The sequence below is a fragment of the Bufo bufo genome, chromosome 1 (genome assembly GCF_905171765.1).
Source record: "Bufo bufo chromosome 1, aBufBuf1.1, whole genome shotgun sequence".
Taxonomy (NCBI): Eukaryota; Metazoa; Chordata; class Amphibia; order Anura; family Bufonidae; genus Bufo; species Bufo bufo.
In genome coordinates this window covers 266,157,044-266,169,087 of record NC_053389.1, presented here as the reverse complement: position 1 = coordinate 266,169,087, position 12,044 = coordinate 266,157,044, and the positions used below count along the sequence as shown (strand labels likewise).

General features: G+C 41.1%; 1 protein-coding gene across 1 annotated transcript in view; it reads right to left on the bottom strand.

Moving 5' to 3' along the window:
* Nucleotides 1-12,044, bottom strand: part of ANO2 (anoctamin 2) — a 541,215-nt gene that overhangs the window by 475,479 nt on the left and 53,692 nt on the right. The gene's annotated exons all lie outside the window — the stretch shown is intronic.

The following is a 12,044-nucleotide window of genomic DNA, read 5'->3' as shown; positions in this document are numbered from 1 at the left end:
CAAACTAGTCTACATTCTTAACATTAAGGCACAAAGCCAAAGATGAGCTTGCCCCATTGAGTTAAAGATGTGAAAACATCAAATACATAAGAGAGAGACATTAGCAATAAATCTTACAATTTTAAAACTCATCAGATGTATGATCTGTAAAAACACACAGTAAGGTTATATTATAGAGTTGATAAGGATAATTGCACAGGGATTTTCCTCATCTATGGACCTCACCTACCATACTAATCATTCAAGGCCACCTAAATGTAGTCTTTCATGTTTAGGGTTACATAGATCACAATTAGAGATGAGCGAATTGAAGTTGACAAAGTGGAATTCGATCCGAATTTCAGGATAAATTCAATTCGCACCGAATCCGAATTTCCTCGAGCTTCGTGGTGGCGAATCACATTTTTTCCTAAAATGGCTGCTGCACATTTTAGAAAATGGAGCAAAGAACTCTGGGAACGAGGGGTCACCACAATTTCATGCATGCAGCCAGTCAGCAGCCAGCCAGCACTGTGATGTCACAGCCCTATAAATATTCTCAGCCATCTTGGATTCAGCCATTTTCCAGTTTGCTTAATGCAGGGAGAGACGTTAGCAGGCGCGAAAGGACAGTGCTAGGAAAGACTTCATTGTGCTAAAAAAACGATTTACAAGTTCAGGGAAAGATTAGTCTAGGTGTAAGGAAAGGATAGGAAGGAATTATTCTCCTGCTTTTAGGTTTGCAATAGATGATACCTCTGTAATTCCAGCAAACCTTGCTTGTTATTGGGGTGCAAGTGCTGTGTGATACAACCATTTACAGGGTGTATTACTAGGAAATACACCTAGCCTAGACTTTGTGCGATGCAGTTATATGTTCTAAAGCCTTTTTGTGGTGTATTAGTGGAAAAATAAAGGGCTTATTTGCCGTTCTGCGGTAAAGTGACAAAATTACAGCCTTTTTTCGGGTGTATTAGTAGAAAAAAAAAGTGTTATTAGCCGTTCAGCAGTGCAGTCATATGTTCGGAAGCCTTTTTTCGGGTGTATTAGTGGGGAAAAAAAGTGTTATTAGCCGTTCAGCAGTGCAGTCATATGTTCGGAAGCCTTTTTTCGGGTGTATTAGTGGGGAAAAAAAGGGCTTATTAGCCTTTGTGCTGTGAAGTGACAAAATTACAGCCTTTTTGGGGATTTATTAGTGGAAAAAAAAGTATTATTTTCCATTCAGTGGTGCAGTTATATGTTCTAAAGCCTTTTTTGGGGTGTATTAGTAGAAAAAAAAAAAAACTTGGCCACTCTGTGGTCTCCTGATGCTGCTACTACCTCAACACTATGTCACTGGGCCACTCTGTGGACTTCTCATGCTGCTCCCACCCTCCCCACTCCATGACTGGGCCACTATTTTGCCTTTTTGGCCTGGTTGACCATCATTTATTTGACCCTTCTTCTGATCTGTCAGAAGGAAGGAAAAATTAGATGAAAAATGGATCCTGTCTATGTAGCAGCTGTAAGGCCTTTATGGTCGAATCAGATTTGGCTTATGGTTTGGTAGCCAAAAGCAGGAGTGGGTACAAAAATTCAATTTACCTGTCATCTCTGTTTTGGATCCACTCCTGTTGTTTTTGGCTTTAGCAATACTGATGGATTACTGACCAAATGCTGACCGAGCGAAGGCGGATGCTCCACAGACAGGATACATTTTTTGTGGGTTATTGCTCTGACGGATCAGATGAAGGGCAAAATAATCAGTGACTTCAACACAAACGTACTGCTGACACCCTCTCCACTCTGTCGGGGGGCTCTACTTGTATAAGCGTTTAATAGAAAAGGTTCTGTAGACATCTATGTGAAATCAGCTGACAACGGTGTAAAAGGAGTGCGCTTCTTCTTGGCGCTAACATTGACCTGTAAGGCTGAGTTCACACTTGGGTTATTTGGTCAGTTTTGGCCCCGTAACTACTCAAATAAGTGAAGTGTGCAGTGGTTCTAAGAGCGACTCCTGTCATCTGCATGTCATACTGACTCACAGTATTATTTCACTACCACAGCAGACTCCCTATGAGTGTTACTGCAAGGCACAGTGTTCTACACCTCTATACAGGCTCTCTGCAGCCAGGAAATTGCTGTTTTTTGATGTTATTAGCCACAAATAAATTCAGATCGTATGAAATCTTTTTGGAAAATATGTGGAAACGGCCGAATCAAATTTTTTAGAAATTCGCTCATCTCTAATCACAATGTTCTTAAAGTTAAGCTGGCTAGTACTTTGAGCACTGTTTTTGTTTGACAATGCATGGCAAGGTCAGTTGTGTTTGGGTATTATTTATGTACAGTATGGAAGTATGTTTAGGCATTGTACTGTTATTTTGACCGTGTGTGGAAGTATTATTTAGACACTCTACAACATCATTCTTTCATAACTGAATAGCAATGTTATGTTTTCACACTATGATAAGTGTCATTTTGACATGTTACGGCTTCCTTAATCTGTATTCATCTCATTTTGCAACAGTTAGAGCACACTGATTGAAACCTGATATATCACCATATTTTGCTGTAGAAAATGTGATATGTGGTGGCAGGGGTATAGCTATCAGGGAAGCAGGGGAAGCAGCTGCTTCGGGCCCTGAGATTAGAAGGGGCCCAGGAGCAGTAGCAGGGGTGTCAGTCAGGCAGGGATGCATTTACTATTAGGTAATCTTCTGGCCTCAGACGGCAGCATATTCGGAAGGGCAGCATCGAAGTTAGGAGCAGCTCTTGTTAGCAGCAGCATGTGTCACTACCTTTAAAAAATCTCCTTGGAGCTTACTTAAACCCCCCCTTTCCAATTTGCTCCTCTTCACTTCCTGTCATATTACAGCAGTAAAGCTCTCTGCTCTGCTGTCTATTGGGGACGAGAGGGAGCATGGGAGGAGGCCTACATTGCCCTCTGAAGAGGAGAAAGCCATGTGCTCAACGTGTTTATGAGATAGATATATGTGGAGGATATATATATATATATATATATATCCTATATAATAAAATCCCTCTGTGCCTGTGCTGTGTCCGTGCGTGTGTGCCGAAGTTAAATGCGCATGCGCGATGCGCCTAGTTAAATGCGCATGCGCGATGCGCACAGTTAAATGTGCATGCGCCGAGTTAGATGCGCCGGCCAATAGAATCGCAGCGCACCACACAGCCGTCCGGACCTCCCACATCAGCGCGCTGCCAGCCAATAGAAACACGGCGCACCTCAGACCTCCTTAACCGCCCACAGTAACAGCATTGTCCTACACGCCGCCGGTACCGCCCGCAATTGCGGCGGACAATAAACACAGGGTGCACCCCGTGCTGCTTTGACCGCCCACAGCAGCATGCTGCCAGCCAATAGAAACACGGCGCACCTCAGACCTCCTGAACCGCCCACAGCAACAGTGCGGTAACATCAAAGCCGCCCAAAATTGCGCCGGCCGCCCGGACCACCCACATTAACTCGCCGGTGGCCAATAAAGACACATCGCACCTCAGGCCTCCTGAACCGCCCAACAGCACTGTCCTACACGCCGCCGGTACCGCCCGCAATTGCGGCGGACAATAAACACAGGGTGCACCACACGCTTCTTTGACCACCCACAGCAGCACGCCGTTATTATTGTGTGCTGTGTCAGTTTGAGCACCGCCACTAAATTAAACAGAAGTGCCGCCATTGCAGTCCTATCAGACACAGATACAGCACCTGCTGATGCCATCAGTATTGGCCACCAGTTGCTGCCAGTGGTCTCAGCACCACCAGTCAGTGCCAGCCATCTCAGCCACCAGTCACAGTGCCCACAGTCTCAGCGACCAGTCAGTGTCAGTCGTCTTAGCCATCAGTCAGTGCCACCAGCCACCAGTCACTGATCAACGCCGCCCCCACACGTCATTCGCACCACCCACCATTCGCACCATCCTCACCCCGAGCGCCGGCCTGCGCCATCCATGGAACGCAGTGTGATGATTGCTCTTCACACCGGCCAATTCTAGCATCCGTTTATGTAACGGGCATAATGTCTAGTATATATATATTTATAGTGTTGAGTGAATTAAAGCATCTGAAATGGAATTCAATCTGAAGTTTAGGAAAAATTAGATTCACAAGAAATCCAAAAATTTCCTAGTGCTTTGTGATAACAAATCTTTTTTTTTTTCTAAAATGGTGGTTACACACACGTCTTACAAAGTGAAAGTATGAAGCTCGGGAACGCTATATGACCGATAATGCTATGCAGCCAGCCAATCAGCAGATAGCCATCCCCTGTGATATCACAGCCCTTTAGAATCCTCATTGCACATGGCCATTTCACTGTGATCTGAGCATAGGGAGAGATGTGACAAGTGTTAGGGACAGTGTTCAATAAGCTTTTTGTGGCATATTGGATAGGGAGACTGCAGGGACAGTTCAGGGACAGTGTAGGGAGATCATAGGAAGAGTTTTTACACACTGTAGGGTGAGCATAGGGAGACTGCAGGTTCTGCTCTTTTATTTTGTGTATTCAAGTAAGCACAAGTTTATATCTGTTTCATTTGCCTTTTTTTATTATCTATCAGAAGGACAGAAAAAAAACAAGATCCTGTAGAAAAATGGATCCTGTTTTGAGTCATTGCATCGTTTGAGCCATTGCTGTCTAAGATTCTTTTTTTAGATGGAGAAATAAGCCCTGCATGCAGTACTTTTTTTTCCGCCCGGCTCAAATGGATAGCAAATGTGCATAACTGATGAACAGGATCCATTTTTTACAGGATCCATTTTTTAAAAGGATCTGTTTTTTACAGGACCCTTTTTTTATTTTATGTTCTTCCGACAGATCAGAAGAAGGGAAAATGAAACGGAGAAATTAACTCTCCCTAATTATTTTTGTTTTGTGTACTTTTTTTTTGCATTTTTCTTGTAATTATGGTAACACACCTTTTATTGGCATTGTATAGTTTGTATATCTGTAATATTGTGAAAATAGCAAGGGATGCAGCTATTACGGGGCCCGACTCAAAAGGGGCCCACCTGAGAGGATGACTAAAAGATTTTACTGTCAGGGCTCCCACAACATTATTATGCAATGACTTTATATATGGTGACACTATACACAGTATACGCTATATGTATAGGAAACGGATGGAGTGGCAGGAGGGCCTGGTCTGAGAGAGTGATTTTGACTAGTCGCAGGATTGGGGGTTGCATGGGGGAGGGGGGTTGTGAAGAAGTTACCCGTGGGGGAGCCCATTCAAAAATTTGCTGTGGGGCCCAGTCAGTTCTACCTACACCACTGTGTGGTGGCATATAGTTACAGATTCCACCATCAAAGTGTAACTTTTCTCAGAAAGGACAGCCACACAGAAAAGTGTTAGCCAAAGAGAAAAACATTTTCCTAAAATGTCTATTTAAATAGTAGGGCAAAGACCAAGGCAAAGTTTTACCAAAGAGCCCGTGATGACCTTGATCTGGAAATTCCTTGACAGAGACGACTTAATTGCTTTGACTGATGTATCAGCAAATCAGAAGAGAAATCATTTACCCATTTTGATACCTGTTATAGTAGCTACTGTCACCCATCATTGCTACAATAAGTGATAAACCTTCTAACATATCCTGCAAATGCACTTTTCTCTATCAGAGGCATAATTTCAATGTGCTGAGGCATATTACGACATCCAGAGTGAGGGATATTTTTTGTAGCTGCTCTGGACAATTAGTTCTGAATAAACCGCCCCGCCCATTAACTCAAAATGTTTTAATAGGTTATTTTAAAATTGTTTTTCTAAAACAGAGAGTCAGGGCAAGTGGAGGTTGTAGAGAGAGTTCCAAATTTGGGAGCCTCCTCTTTAAAGGAGTTATTCCATGACTAATTAAAAAAATGAAAATAAGACATCATATAGTACATGTTAACCTCTTTCTAACAAAGCTAGAACCAGCCCTGTACCTCACATGGATCCAGAGATCTCCCCATTCATTGCTCTGCTACATTTATATCAAGCTGGCAGCTCAAGGGGAGTGTCTTTTCTGCTGCAGCTAAGGAGGCGTGTCCATGCTCTCCCTATCACAGCTCAGGAGGCAGTTGAAGAATAAAACTGAGCATGTGCAGCATTTTCAGTGAGCAGGACAAAGAAAAAAGAAAAATAAACAAACAGCAGGTGGCGCTATACAGATACATTTGCGTGAATAACTCATTGGCTATACCAAATTTTTTATTACATGCAGTTACAAAAGTATTCAGATCCAGATGCTGGTTGGAAAACGGGGGAGTATTTTTCATGGGTTAACCCCTTTAAACCAAAATGGACACCTTCTTTTTAATAGAAGATTCCACGGTGGCAGACCAAGTCCATCCACGGATTAACATAGTAACATAGTAACATAGTTTATAAGGCCGAAAAAAGACATCTGTCCATCCAGTTAAGGCCTCTTTCACACTACGTTTTTTTTTTTTGTTTTGCGGGCCGTTTTTTGCGTTCCGTATACGGTCCGTATACGGAACCATTCATTTCAATGGTTCCGCAAAAAAAACGGAATGTGTTCCGTATGCATTCCGTTTCCGTATTTCCGTTTTTCCGTTCTGTTGAAAGATAGAACATGTCCTATATTTGGCTGCAAATCACGTTCCGTGGCTCCATTCAAGTCAATGGGTCCGCAAAAAAAACGGAACACATACGGAAATGCATCCGTATGTCTTCCGTATCCGTTCCATTTTTTTCTGAACCATCTATTGAAAATGTTATGGCCAGCCCAATTTTTTCTATGTAATTACTGTATACTGTATATGCCATACGGAAAAACGGAACGGAAAAACGGAACGGAAACACAACGGAAACAAAAAAACTGAACAACGGATCCGTGAAAAATGGAACGCAAAACACTGAAATCGACATACTGTAGTGTGAAAGAGGCCTAAGCCTGTTATCCTGCAAGGATTACTCAATCATTTATTTGAATGGACCTTGGCAAGGGAAAAGTAGAGGAATGGCTGACTCTCACTTTAAAATTATATAAATTACTTGAATGTAAATATACAGGTAGGAATATTAGATTTTTCAGTTATAAATTAAACACTTGATTCTACTAGTTTAAAAATGTTGGGAATTTTCATGGGTGGCTTTCTTGACAACCTTTTCCTTTACGTGACTTTTCCCCATCCTCTGTTTAAATAAATGATACCTCTGCTTGATATTACAGGGAGTACTGTGAGACGATCATGAGTACAGGTACTGTGAGACGATCATGAGATCACTATTATATAGGATCAGCATGATCTAGAGAAATACCAGTTATATCCTGTTCAGACAACAACTAGCCATATGTTCTGTTAAGGTATATGGATGTAATAGAGAGTTGTCCCCAATTCAGTACTCCCGTGGCCCTATATGAACAGAGCACTGGTTAAGCGATGCGCACTACTACTTCATTCTCTATGGCACTGCCTGAAATGGCCGAGCACTGTACTGGCTATCTCCGGCAGTCGCATAGAGAAAGAATAATGGGGCAACATTCAAGCCTTTACGGGTTCACTGATAATTATATTACATGATAGGCGACTACCTCATTAGTAACGTTTAACTGTATAAGTGGTGGTCGCTAAAAAGTAACTTTTATTAAATTATTTTAAAAAAGAACGGGTGGAAGTTGTGTATTGAGAACTTCCACCCGTTCTTTTTAAAATAATTTAATAAAAGTTACTTTTTAGCGACCACCACTTATACAGTTAAACATTCATGCCTTTACCAACAACAATCATTTATCATTTATTCCTTTATCCTGTCTGTATTTTGGGAAAAACCCTTTAAGGTGGGGCTACATACAATAGTAGAAGCAACATTTGCACAATTATAGTATTCCATAGAATACATCAAGTGACATACACAACTCTCATGAGATTTTCATGCAAATGTCAAACAACAACATGCATCAAGAAAAAATATATGGAGTGAAAAAAATTAGATTAAATTCTCTGTATAACAAAGGACACATATTACAATTTCCAGATCATTTTCAAATAATTAAAAATAATCTAAAAAACTAGCATATAAATTCACAGAAGATGTATGGTTTTATGATGAATTAATCTAATCGGCTACTTTACATTTATGAACATTCTACATCACAAGTACACTATGGAAAACAGAATTTCACCATAGATCACAATATCACATTATAACAATATCCAGAAGGAGAGTCTATGTATCATTAATATTAAATACCGTAAGTGAAGAAATAGAGAAATGGGCAAATAAAGGCAGTAACTAAATGTAAAAAATAATAATAAAAAAGGTTTAAATGTTTAAAGAGGTTGTCTCACTTCAGTAAGTGGCATTTATCATGTAGAGAAAGTTAATACAAGGCACTTACTAATGTATTGTGATTGTCCATATTGCTTCCTTTGCTGGCTGGATTCATTTTTCTATCACATTTATACACTACTCATTTCCATGGTTACAGACCACCTTGCAATCCATCAGTGGTGGTCGTGCACTATAGGAAAAAGCATCAGCCTCTCTGGTGGCAGGGACCATGGCAGTGCACATAGACTAGTGCTTTTTCCTATAGTGTGCAAGCACGACCACCACTGATGGATTGCAGGGAGGTCTGTAACCATGGAAACGAACAGTGTATAATGTGATAGAAAAATGAATCAGCCAGCAAAGGAAGCAATATGGATAATAACAATATATTAGTAAGTGTCTTGTATTAACTTTCTCTACATGATAAATGCCACTTACTGAAGTAAGACAACCCCTTTAAGTAAATTTATTACATTTTGTCTATTTTGACTATGTAACATCGCAATAAACTTTGATTCCTTTGATTACATCAGTGTCTATGAATCCTAATATTCTCCATCTACTGTCTTTATTAGATACAATTCCTGTTAAAGTACATGCATCTATAATGTTTTCCCTTTTATACGAACATTTAGGAGTGGTATCATGGTAGGTTATTTAGAAGTATAGCCTAACACCTGATGAAAGAGCAGGTCGCCTACTATAATTTTCTCTACACCATGGAACCTGTGCCTTATAATTATGTGTTATTCATGGTGACAATATATCCATTGTTTATAAAATCTATGTAATGCAGAATTGTTCCATTTAACCTTTGATGGCTATAATTTCTGGTTTACATGGGAAGTACCCTTTTGGAGTTAACCTATAATCTTAAATGGGTGACGATGAACCGAATGGGTAGATATTTTGCTTCATTGCTGTTTCTAAAGTATCCCTTCCCATTTCACCTCTGCATACTTACTGGAAGTCCTTGAAGGCTTTCTGGGTCCATATCTGAAAGTGAATCCAAAAATATCCCCTCCCTAGGAGAGAGTCACCGAAACGCCTCAACAGGGAACTCTGTGTGTGTCATCCTCTTGGTTTTGAAAGATAGAGAACCCATGAAACATGATCCATTGTCAGATGAAACAGGATCGACAGAGTTTCAGCTTGCTTTGGGATGTGGTGACAGTCAATGGGCAGGCTGTAGTAGATAGGATGTGTTGTGTAACTGATCACTGGTAGATTCTTTCTTCTCTGCAGGTTCAGTATAAATCTGGGCACTGTTTTCTCTTATTGCCTTGGTACCTAATCTTCCCAGTAAAAGATGTCTCCATAGAGACACTGAGAACATGAAGCAGCTCTACTCCCAGGTGGACAAGGGAGGGGGAAGAAAAGACTCTTACCTTGAAAGTAATTATTATTATTCTAAAGAAAGGAGAGAGTCTCACCATCTACCTGATGCTTTAGGTCCTAGACCTCCAGAAACAATACAAATACACTCACAACACTAGGTCTACTTCAAAGATGGACACAAAATCCATCTGAGCCTAGTACTACCTGTTATTTGATTGAATTGCTAAAAGATAGATTTGGTTGTGAGAATACAGTATCTGTCTGCCTATCTACAAATGAAGCAGAAGTCAGTCAGCCTGTCTGTCTGTCTATCTATCTATCTATCTATCTATCTATCTATCTATCTCATATCTATCTATCCCATATCTATCTATCTATCTATCTAGTGCCTTGCCCCTCCTCATTTCTTATTTTATTGCATTACTGCATTACAACCTTATATATTTGTACTGTGTTAGCCAGTAAATAAAAGATGAAAAAAGATTGAGTGGTTGATACCTTTTAATGATTAACTGAAAAGATGGTGACAAAATTGCAAGCTTTCGAGGCTACTTAGGCCTCTTCATCAGGCGTCTCTTAAGACAGTGTCTGAAGATTCACACACAAATTTACTTTGGTGTATAAATTTGTGAATCTTCAGACACTGTCTTAAGAGACACCTGACGAAGAGGCCCAAGTAGCCTCAAAAGCTTGCAATTTTGTCACCATCTTTTCAGTTAACCATTAAAAGATATCAACCACTCAATCTTTTTTTATCTTTTATTTACTGGCTAACACAGTACAAATATATAAGGTTGTAATGCAGTAATGCAATAAAATAAGAAATGAGGAGAGGCAAGGCACTAGATAGATAGATAGATAGATAGATAGATAGATAGATAGATAGATAGATAGATATGAGATAGAAAGATAGATAGACACAGATATCAACCACTGAGGAATCTAAATCTTTTTTCATCTTGCATTACAACCTGGAAATAAAATGTTTTTCAATTTAGATTTTATGTAATGAAGCTGACAAAATAGACCAAATGATAAAAAAAAGATAATTAGATAATTAGACTTCGGATCCATCTGCAGGGCTCCCTCCTACTGCCTCTGCCTGGCTATATTCTGTCTCTCTGCAACCAGCACTCCGCCCTGCCTCTATGCTGGATGTTGAATGAGGCATTGGTGTACATTTTGGCCAAAGCGTAATAAGCCACTCACCACGTCAAGGTCGCCTCTATGAGTGGTCCCTAACACTAGTTCCTATCTGTTTATGGGCCATGATAGCCACACAAAGTCCAGGGAGTGCAGGTACAGAATGCACGCCAGGCACACTTTGCTTTTAACCCCGTCCGGTGCCGTGACAGCTTTCATCGGATCCAGGGATGCAAGTACCAACATGCATGCTGAGCCCACTATATACTTCTCCTGGAGTCAAATGGCTACTGGTAGGCGCTGTAAAAGTACACTCAGTTTTATACTGAATTTAAAACCAGCCTCCATGGCAGACTAACTGGTCAGGTGTGCATGACTGCAAGGAGATCGCCACGCCTCCAATATATACTACAAAGAAAAAATGTGGGGCATTCAGTCAGCACAACCCTGTATGCAGGTGCACATCGCTATGGCAAAATACACATACAAACGCAAAAACACAAATGCATTTGGCTCCAGGAGAAGTATATAGTGGGCTCAGCATGCATGTTGGTACTTGCATCCCTGGATCCGATGAAAGCTGTCACGGCACCGGACGGGGTTAAAAGCAGAGTGTGCCTGGCGTGCATGCTGTACCTGCGCTCCCTGGACTTTGTGTGGCTATCATGGCCCATAAACAGGTAGGAACTAGTGTTAGGGACCACTCATAGAGGCGACCTTGACGTGGTGAGTGGCTTATTACGCTTTGGCCAAAATGTACACCAATGCCTCATTCAACATCCAGCATAGAGGCAGGGCAGTGCGCTGGTTGCAGAGTGCTATTGCATTTGTGTTTTTGCGTTTGTATGTGTATTTCGCCATAGCGATGTGCACCTGCATACAGGGTTGTGCTGACTGAATCCCCCACATTTTTTCTTTGTAGTATATATTCTGTCTCTGTCCACTCTGCCTCTCTGCACCGATAGGGACCGTCGCCCAGTTATGTCCCGTCACCTAGGACGGGTAGTGTAAGTAGGCAGGGACAGAGGCGTGGGTGGCAGCTAGTGGGTGCACTTCCTCTTCCTCATACCCTACTGCATGACAACAGTATTAGGAAAGACTTTATTGTGCTGAAAAAAAACTATTTACAAGTTCAGGGAAAGATTATTCAAGGTGTAGGTAAAGCATAGGGAGGCATCATCTACAATATAAAAGGAGAACAGGGTGCAATAGGAGAGTGTACAGCCTGGATAATAGGAGCGAATACTATTACACCTTGCCGCTCTAATTGGGGATCCAAATTGCAGTTATACTGCTGCTTT